At 38.5% G+C, this 10794-nt stretch overlaps 1 pseudogene; it reads left to right on the top strand.

Moving 5' to 3' along the window:
- Positions 1–8505: 8505 nt before the first annotated feature.
- On the top strand, positions 8506–8624 carry LOC128650879 (uncharacterized; annotated as a pseudogene).
- The last annotated feature ends 2170 nt before the right edge of the window (positions 8625–10794 follow it).

Genomic DNA, 10794 nt, shown 5'->3' with positions numbered 1-10794 from the left:
TACCTAGGAGTGAGCAATGATTGGCTAAAATGCAAGTCTGTCAAAAACTGAAATAAGAGGCAGTTTGCAGAGCTAATCAGAGGTAAAACGTGTATTTTATAACTGTTGGTTATGCAAAACTGGGGAATGGGTAATAAAGGGATTATCTACCTTTTTTTTAAAAAAAAAAAAATCTGGTGCTACTGTCACTTTACGACTAGCGACCCAACACCTTAGGGGTAAACTTAGTGAAGTACCGCTTGGGACTCTTAGAGCACTGCTGGCTCAGAATGAAATCTGCTACTGATCCTATGAAAAGCTCTCGTTACACAGCTGGGGTTGAGCAACTAGCGCTTCCTGATGAGCAGCAGTTTCTGCCCAAGACCTGCAGTGCTCTTTAGTACTTCTAACCCCTTTGGACTAATATTCATTTTATTGCATAATTTATTATTTTTATTTTAACAAACAATATAACAAGGTTTTACAAAACATAAAAATATACATACAGAAATTTTACTCACACTAAACGGGTTTACAAATCCAGAAAAGATACAAATGGAACCTTTAACCTTTTACAAGAGTTCCCTACTTCGGACAGTTTATAAAAAACAAGAAGACTACTTTCCCCTCTGCTTGATTTTCCGAAACTCTGTTACCATAATAAGTGGGATAAGTATACTCTAATCTTGTCTTCAACTAGCATACTTAGAAGTTATCCATTAAAAGGACCATGACCTAAACTTCATAACCCGTTACTAGATTATATATATACATATACAACTGTGCAAATATTGTTAGCTATTTTCCTCCCAATTGTTCCCCCCCCTTCTGCCATCCAACCATACATACACTCACACACAAGAGAAAAAAAAAAAAAAAAAAAAAAAAAAAAAACAACCCCCCACTGCACCAGAAGTCTCTCTAAATAAGCCCTCCTCCCGGCCGCTCAGCCTAAGGACATATCCATTCTCCCCTTAAATTGGACTCCTGTATAAATACTGAGTCTCTAAAGGGGGAGATAACCATTTTCTTGGTATTATTATCCAATGAATTAATATATTTTCCCCATTTAGAGAAAAAGGCCTCTTTATTCACTTCCATTTGGACTTTAATCTGTTCCAAAAACAGTTGATACTGTACACCCTTTTTAAATTCAGAAAATTTAGGCTCCTTATGAGATTGCCAGTCCTTCAGGATTAATTTCCTACCTAAGAGAATGACTGTTTAGTAATAGGGGATTCTGCCCCACTTCGTCATAAGTTATTAGGAAGAACACATTCTGACATGTAATATGAATATGGGACTGTACGATTTTTGTTAACCAAAACGAGATTTTACCCCAAAATCTCTGAATCACTGGGCAAGACCAGAACATATGGTACATATCAGCCCACTCATATTTACATCTAATATAAGAAAACCTATCTTCTCCTCTTACCCAGGATGCACGAGACTTCGGAGTAACATACACTTGATATAAAATCTTAATTTGTTGTTCTCTATAGTATTCCCCTCTCATTGCTTCCCCAACTCTCTTAACCAAACCTGTCAGAAGTTCTGTCTCCATTGAGATGGTCGGGCAGTCCCTCCATTTTAAGGTAAGGTATCTGATATTACTTAATTCTTAACTAGCTAATAAGGCCCCATACATAGGTGAAATGGAAAGGTTTCCCTATACTAAATAACGATAGGCTGTGCTTTAAAGCTTTATTGTTCCATTCCAAGTTCGGTATCCTTAAGATCTGTTCAGCATAATGCCTAAATTGCAAAAATGCAAAGAATTGAGAATTGGTAATCCCAAATTCTATTTTACATTCATTAAAGGTTTTAACCCTACTCTCTGCTGTATTAATTAGCTGGATCATGTATTTAACCCGTGCATTAGTCCAACTCACAAATCTTAAGGAATCATATCCCTCCGAGAATTCTGGATTCCCCCTAATAGGTATGGAGAGACCCGAAAATTGGAGCCAGTTCTTATGCAGAACGTATGCCAAGCTCTTATAGGTTGTTCAATGATTATTAGTTCTTTAATCGTTTTGGGGATTTTGGAAAAGGGCGTGTGAACAAGGGCTTTTAAAGAGAGTGGTGCAGCTAACCCTTCCTCTATGTCATAAAGTGAAAAATGATCTGACTCTAAAAACCAGTCTACTACATATTTCATATTAGCAGCTAAATTATAGGCTTCCAGGTCCGGGATAGCCAGTCCGATATCCTTCTTCCCAGCAAACATATACGTTTCATGGCTATCCTGGATCGATTATTCTTCCAAATAAATTGCCTGATGTATTTATTAATAATCAGACTCTCTCTTTTTAATAGGAGTGGCATAGCCTTAAATGTATAAAAGAATTTAGGTTATGAGATCATTTTAATTAGCTGGATTCTACCGGATAGAGATAAGGGTAGATCCATCTTTCTATATCTTCTTTAAGGGATACAATAAGTGGAAGAAAATTTAAACTATACCATTTCCTTGGATCCCGCGCAAATTTCAGACCCAGATACGTAATATGTTCCTTTGCTTCCATAAATGGTGTCGTAGGCGAGTCTTTTTTTTTTTTTTTAATTGTTTATTTATATCCAGCAGAGGATGCATTGAAACTCAGATACATATTTTGCGCCTCGCAGGGCCATTAATTACATATTAATCAACCATGGGAAAACAATCAAAGAGTGAGAAGAATTAATAAATTTAGAAGTAAAACAAGCCCATTTTAGACAATATGACTATATGAAGATACACAATAAAACATCCAAAATAAACTGCACATTCTGCTGGGTTTTTCCGTTTTATACACTTTCCTATACTGATTCTCAGTATTCTAGACATATTAATAAGCAATTACCTGCTAAAAAAAAAAAAAAAAAATTTTTTTAGGAAAAATATATAAAAAGAGAGAGCAGTCAAATTCACCAGAATTCTAAATGGGTATATTAGATATTTGATTTCCGTAGGAGGGAGAGTTTTTATAAATAGACCACTTTACAAAGAACTTCTTTACATCTGCCTCACTTTGCAAGTCAGTGTCCACTTGTTCAATCATGCATTGTTTCTTTAAACAATTTTTAATTTCTTTAACACTCGGGATTGCTCGATTCTTCCATTTCTTTAAGATTAAATATCTGCCTGCTAGTATTAAGTTAACCATTTTCCTGTTATTGGGGGATAGTTCCCCTTCATGGGCTAGTATTATCACCATTAGCGGTGACAAAGACATAAAGGGGAGACCCAACGTTTTATCCATCCAGTATTGAACCTTCAGCCAGAAGTTTTTTTTATTTTTGGGCACTCCCAGAGCATGTGTATTAACCCCTTAATGACAACTGACGTACCAGGTACGTCCTGCAAAAACTAGCAGCGACAATGGACGTACCTGGTACGTCAGTTGTTTAAGAGAGTGCTGGAAGCGATCGCAATCGCTTCCAGCAGCTTTCAGGGTATTGCAGTGATGCCTCGATATGGAGGCATCCTGCAATACCTTTTAACAAGCCTCCGATGCAGAGAGAGCCACTCTGTGGCCCTCTCGGCACCGGTAACAATGGTGCTGTGTTCCGGGGGGGAAGGGAAGCATTGGAGGCGGCAGCGCGCGCGTGTGCACGTGGGGGCGCGCGCACATATTAGCCACTGACACCAATGGAAAAAAATTAAAAGTTCAAAACATAAAAATATATATATATATATATAAATAAAAAAGGATCTGGGGGGGGTTGGGGGTATTGAGGGGGGGGGCTGCTACACTACAGAAAAGTTTATAAATACTGTTTTTGGGGGCAAATTGGGTACTGGCAGACAGCTGCCAGTACCCAAGATGGCGGCAATTAAGTAGCAGGGAGGGTTATAGAGCTGTTTGGTGGGGGATCAGGGAGGTTGGGGGCTAAGGCAGGGCTCCATTACAGCTGAATAAATTTTTTTAAAAAATAAATAAAAAAAACTCCTTTTATTTAGAACTGGCAGACTTTCTGCCAGTACTTAAGATGGCGGGGACAATTGTGGGGTGGGGGAGGGAAGAGAGCTGTTTGGGAGGGATCAGGGGGTGGGATGTGTCAGGTGGGAGGCTGATCTCTACACTAAAGCTAAAATTAACCCTGCCAGCGCCCTACAAGCTACCTAATTAACTCCTTCACTGCTGGGCATAATTCACGTGTTGTGCGCAGCAGCATTTAGCGGCCTTCTAATTAACAAAAAGCAACGCCAAAGCCATATATGTCTGCTATTTCTGAACAAAGGGTATCCCAGAGAAGCTTTTACAACCATTTGTGCCATAATTGCACAAACTGTTTGTAAATAATTTCAGTGAGAAACCTAAAATTGTGAAAAATGTAAAGGTTTTTTTTATTTGCTCGCATTTGGCGGTGAAATGGTGGCATGAAATATACCAAAATTGGCCTAGATCAATACTTGGAGTTGTCTACTACACTAAACTAAAGCTAAAATTAACCCTACAAGCTCCCTACATGCTCCCTAATTAACCCCTTTCACTGCTGGGCATAAAACACGTGTGGTGCGCAGCGGCATTTAGCGGCCTTCTAATTACCAAAAAGCAACCCCAAAGCCATATAAGTCTGCTATTTCTGAACAAAGGCGATCCCAGAGAAGCATTTACAACCATTTGTGCAATAATTGCAGAAGCTGTTTGTAAATAATTTCAGTGGGAAACCTAAAGTTTGTGACAAAATGTGTGAAAAAGTGAACATTTTTTTTAATTTGATCGCATTTGGCGGTGAAACGGTGGCATGAAATATACCAAAATGGGCCTAGATCAATACTTTGGGATGTCTTCTAAAAAAAAATATATACATGTCAATGGATATTCAGGTATTCCTGACAGATATCAGTGTTCCAATGTAACTAGCGCTAATTTTGTAAAAAAAGTGGTTTAGAAATAGCAAAGTGCTACTTGTATTTATGGCCCTATAACTTACAAAAAAAGCAAACAACATGTAAATATTGGGTATTTCTAAACTCAGGACAAAATTTAGAAACTATTTAGCATGGGTGTTTTTTAGTGGTTGTAGATGTGTAACAGATTTTGGGGGTCAAAGTTATAAAAAGTGTGTTTTTTCCATTTTTTCCTCATATTTTATAAATTTTTTTATAGTAAATTATAAGATATAATGAAAATAATGGTATATTTAGAAAGTCCATTTAATGGCGAGAAAAACGGTATATAATATGTGTGGGTACAGTAAATGAGTAAGAGGAAAATTACAGCTAAAAACAAACACCACAGAAATGTAAAAATAGCCATTGTCATTAAGGGTAAGAAAATTGAAAAATGTTCCGGTCATTAAAGGGACAGTTTACTCAAAAATTTTCTCCCCTTTAATTTGTTCCCAATGATCCACTTTACCTGCTGGAGTGTATTAAATTGTTTACAAGTAGCTCCTTTACCCTTATATTGGCATTTGAAATAGTTAATTTGACATGTGGTATCCCCACCTATTCTGAAAGTTTGTGGCCGCGCGTACCAGCTAACTTCAATTATTAACCCCTAATCTGACGACCGGAGCTCATCGCTGATCGGAACAGCCAATAGAATGCGAGCTCAATCTGATTGGCTGATTGGATCGGCCAATCGGATTGAACTAGATTCTGATTGATTCCATCAGCCAATCAGAAAACTCCTACCTTAATTCCGATTGGCTGATAGAATCCTATCAGCCAATCGGAATTCGAGGGACGCCATCTTGGATGACGTCCCTTAAAGGAACAGTCATTCGTCGTTCAGTCGTCGGTCCGGATGGATGTTCCGCGCTGGAGGTCTTCAGGATCCTGCCGCTTCGCTCCGGATGGAAGAAGATCGAAGATGCCGCTTGGAGAAGATGTTTGCCGGTCCGGATGTCCTCTTCTTGCCGGATAGGAGGAAGACTTTGGAGCACCGGATTATGGATCTCCAACCCCCGCTTGGGTTGGATGAAGATGTTGGAGCCAGGACGGATCGGTGATACCTGGATGGTGAAGACAAGGTAGGAAGATCTTCAGGGGCTTAGTGTTAGGTTTATTTAAGGGGGGTTTGGGTTAGATTAGGGGTATGTGGGTGGTGGGTTGTAATGTTGGGGGGGGGGTATTGTATTTATTCTTTTACAGGCAAAAGAGCTGAAATTCTTGGGGCATGCCCCGCAAAGGGCCCTGTTCAGGGCTGGTAAGGTAAAAGAGCTTGTAACTTTTTTAATTTAGAATAGGGTAGGGAATTTTTTATTTTGGGGGGCTTTGTTATTTTATTAGGGGGCTTAGAGTAGGTGTAATTAGTTTAAAATTGTTGTAATATTTTTCTTATGTTTGTAAATATTTTTTTATTTTTTGTAACTTAGTTCTTTTTTATTTTTTGTACTTTAGATAGTTTATTTAATTGTATTTATTTGTAGCAATTGTGTTTAATTTATTTATTGATAGTGTAGTGTTAGGTTACTTGTAGGTAATTGTAGGTAGTTTATTTAATTATTTTATTGATAGGGTAGTGTTAGGTTTAATTATATCTTAGGTTAGGATTTATTTTACAGGTAAATTTGTTATTATTTTAACTAGGTAACTATTAAATAGTTCTTAACTATTTAATAGTTATTGTACCTGGTTAAAATAATTACAAAGTTGCCTGTAAAATAAATATTAATCCTAAAATAGCTATAATATAATTATAATTTATATTGTAGCTATATTAGGATTTATTTTACAGGTAAGTATTTAGCTTTAAATAGGAATAATTTATTTAATAAGAGTTAATTTATTTCGTTAGATGTAAATTATATTTAACTTAGGGGGGTGTTAGTGTTAGGGTTAGACTTAGCTTTAGGGGTTAATCCATTTATTAGAATAGCGGTGAGGTCCGCTCGGCAGATTAGGGGTTAATAATTGAAGGTAGCTGTCGGCGATGTTAGGGAGGTTAGATTAGGGGTTAATACTGTTTATTATAGGGTTATTGAGGCGGGAGTGATGCGGATTAGGGGTTAATAACTTTATTATAGTAGCGGTGAGGTCCGGTCGGCAGATTAGGGGTTAATAAGTGTAGGCAGGTGTCGGCGACGTTGAGGGGGGCAGATTAGGGGTTAATAAATATAATATAGGGGTCGGCGGTGTTAGGGGTAGCAGATTAGGGGTACATAGGGATAACGTAGGTGGCGGCGCTTTGCGGTCGGAAGATTAGGGGTTAATTATTTTAAGTAGCTGGCGGCGACGTTGTGGGGGGCAGGTTAGGGGTTAATAAATGTAATACAGGGGTCGGCGGGGTTAGGGGCAGCAGATTAGGGGTACATAAGTATAACGTAGGTGGCGGTCGGCAGATTAGGGGTTAAAAATTTTAATCGAGTGGCGGCGATGTGGGGGGAGCTCGGTTTAGGGGTACATAGGTAGTTTATGGGTGTTAGTGTACTTTAGGGTACAGTAGTTAAGAGCTTTATGAACCGGCGTTAGCCAGAAAGCTCTTAACTCCTGCTATTTTCAGGCGGCTGGAATCTTGTCGTTAGAGCTCTAACGCTCACTTCAGAAACGACTCTAAATACCAGCGTTAGAAAGATCCCATTGAAAATATAGGCTACGCAAATGGCGTAGGGGGATCTGCGGTATGGAAAAGTCGCGGCTGAAAAGTGAGCGTTAGACCCTTTAATCACTGACTCCAAATACCGGCGGTAGCCTAAAACCAGCGTTAGGAGCCTCTAACGCTGGTTTTGACGGCTACCGCCGAACTCCAAATCTAGGCCCAAGTGCGGTAGGCTTTTTTTCTTTGATTTTTTAAAACAACTATGCATGCGTAATATCTCCTGAAAGTGGCAAAATTCATTGAAACAACTGTCTCTTGCAATTCCTTAAAAAACATGTCAATTTGAAATAAAGATAATTATCTTTTGTAAAGACAGACAGACTGGCAGACAGGCAGGCAGGCAGACAGAGAGGCAGGTAACCTTATCCGTGTATACTTTTTGTCATAGGTCAGCGAGTTATTCTGGGCCTGTACTGGCATTTTTTATTTATTCATTTGCGGTTAAAATTTTATCCCCATTTTAGCTCTTCCACTGCTTACAATGCTATGAATGAAGGCATGAGCAAGCTTAAGTCACGCTGGGTACAAACAGAAGCTGGCTAACGCCATACTACTCTGGATGCACCCTATCCTGTCTAATCTCAGAAGTTAGGCAAAGTCAGGCCCGGACAGTACCTGGATGGATGACCGCCTGGGAACACCGAGCACGGTAGGCTTTTTCTTTGATTTTTTAAAACAACTATGCATGCGTAATATCTCCTGAAAGTGGCGATATTCATTGAAACAACTGTATCTTGCAATTCCTTAAAAAACACGTCAATTTGAAATAAAGATAATTATCTTTTATAAAGACAGACAGACTGGCAGTCAGGCAGGCAGACAGACAGAGAAGCAGGTAACCTTATCCATTATTCTTGGCCTGTACTGGTATTTTTTATTTATTCATTTGCTGTCAAAATTTTAACCCCATATTAGCTCTTCCATTGCTTACAAAGCTGTGAATGAAGGTATGAGCAAGCTTAATTCATGCTGGGTACAAGCAAAAATTTTCTACCGCCATACTACTCTAAATGCACCCGATCCCATCTGATCTCAGAAGTTAAGCAGGTTCAGGCCAGGACAGTACCTGGATGGGTGACCGCCTGGGAACACCGAGTGTGGTAGGCTTTTTTCTTTGATTTTTTAAAAAAAAACTATGCATGTGTAATATCTCCTGAAAGTGGCGATATCATTGAAACAACTGTATCTTGCAATTCCTTAAAAAACACGTCAATTTGAAATCAATATAAATATCTTTTGTAAAGAAAGACAGACTGGCAGGCAGGCAGGCAGACAGAGAGGCAGGTAACCTTATCCGTGTATACTTTTTGTCATGGGTCAGTGGACCCCGCCGCCACCTACATTATATGTATTAACCCCTAAACCGCAGCTTCAGACCCCGCCGCAACTATATATAATGTTTAACCCCTAAACTGCCGCTCACGGACCCCGCCGCCACCTACATTATATCTATTAACCCCTAAACCGCCGCTCCTGGAGCCCACCACAACTAAATAAAATGTTTAACCCCTAAGCCGCCACTCACGGACCCCGCCGCCACCTACATTAAATTTATTAACTCCTAATCTCCCGCCACCAACGTCGCCGCCACTATATTACATTTATTAACCCCTAAACCTAAGTCTAACCCTAACCCTAACACCCCCTAACTTAAATATAATTTAAATACATCTAAATAAATATTCCTATCATTAAATAAATTATTCCTATTTAAACCTAAATACCTATAAAATAAAGCCAAAGATAGCTACAATATAACTAATAGTTACATTGTATCTAGCTTAGGGTTTATTTTTATTTTACAGGCAACTTTGTATTTATTTTAACTAGGTACAATAGTTATTAAATAGTTATTAACTATTTAATAACTACCTAGCTAAAATAAATACAAAAGTATCTGCAAAATAAATCCTAACCTAAGTTACAATTACACCTAACACTACACTATAATTAAATAAATTACCTAAATTAAAATAATTTAATTACAATTAAATAAAATTAACTAAAGTACAAAAACAAACACACACTAAATTACAGAAAATAATAAAATTATTACATGTTTTTTAAACTAATTACACCTAATCTAATCCCCCTAATAAAATAAAAAAGCCCCCCAAAATAAAAAAAATCCCTACCCTACACTAAATTACAACTAGCCCTTAAAAGGGCCTTTTGGGGGGCATTGCCCCAAAGTAATCAACTCTATTACCTGTAAAAAAAAATACAATACCCCCCAACATTAAAACCCACACACCCAAACCTACTCTAAAACCCACCCAATCCCCCCTTAATAAAACCTAACACTAACCCCTTGAAGATCACCCTACCGTGAGACGTCTTCACCCAGCCGGGCACAAGTGGTCCTCCAGAGGGGCAGAAGTCTTAATCCTATCCGGGCAGAAGAGGACCTCCAGACGGACAGAAGTCTTCATCCAGGTGGCATCTTCTATCTTCATCCATCCGGAGCAGGTCCATCTTGAAGACATCCGACGCAGAGCATCCATCCAGACCGACGACTACCCGACGAATGAATATACCTTTAAATGACGTCATCCAAGATGGCGTCCCTTGAATTCCGATTGGCTGATAGAATTCTATCAGCCAATCAGAATTAAGGTAGGAAAAATCCTATTGGCTAATGCAATCAGTGACATGCAGTGAGGTCAGAGGCTGGTGAGGCACTTGCTATGATACGCCCAAGAATCCCATATATGAACCTTATAGATGTAGCTTAAATATACGACTAAATTTGCAGGTTGCACAAGGACAATTAACATTATTTGCAACACACGCATACAGGTACATTATTCAGATTTAGCAGCAATTTTAAGAAATTTTCAAATTTACTCCTATTATGATTTTTTCTTTATTCTCTTGGTATCTTTATTTTAAAAAGCAGGAATGTAAGCTTAGGAGAAGCCCCATTTTTGGGTTCAGCACCCCTGGGTAGCATTTGCTGATTGGTAGCTACATTTATCCACCAATCAGCAAGTGCTAAAGATACCAAAAGGACAACGAAAAATTAATAATAGGGTTACATATCCCTTTAAGGGTCCTGAGAACTTGAGTTGGGAGACTATGACACTAACCCAAAAGCTAAATCAATGGCACAGGAGTTTTGGTTAGGTCTTGCACACTAGGAAACAGTACAACTCTTTATTTTACTGTCATTTTACTTTTTTTATTTTTACCTTTTGTTTGTTTTGTAAAAGAACTGGGATGGATCCTTTGCATTATAACTAAAGCATTGTAGCCACTGGGCAGTCAGCAGCCTGAA

Source organism: Bombina bombina, chromosome 2 (genome assembly GCF_027579735.1).
Source record: "Bombina bombina isolate aBomBom1 chromosome 2, aBomBom1.pri, whole genome shotgun sequence".
Lineage (NCBI taxonomy): Eukaryota > Metazoa > Chordata > Amphibia > Anura > Bombinatoridae > Bombina > Bombina bombina.
This window is presented reverse-complemented; position numbering and strand designations above follow the sequence as displayed.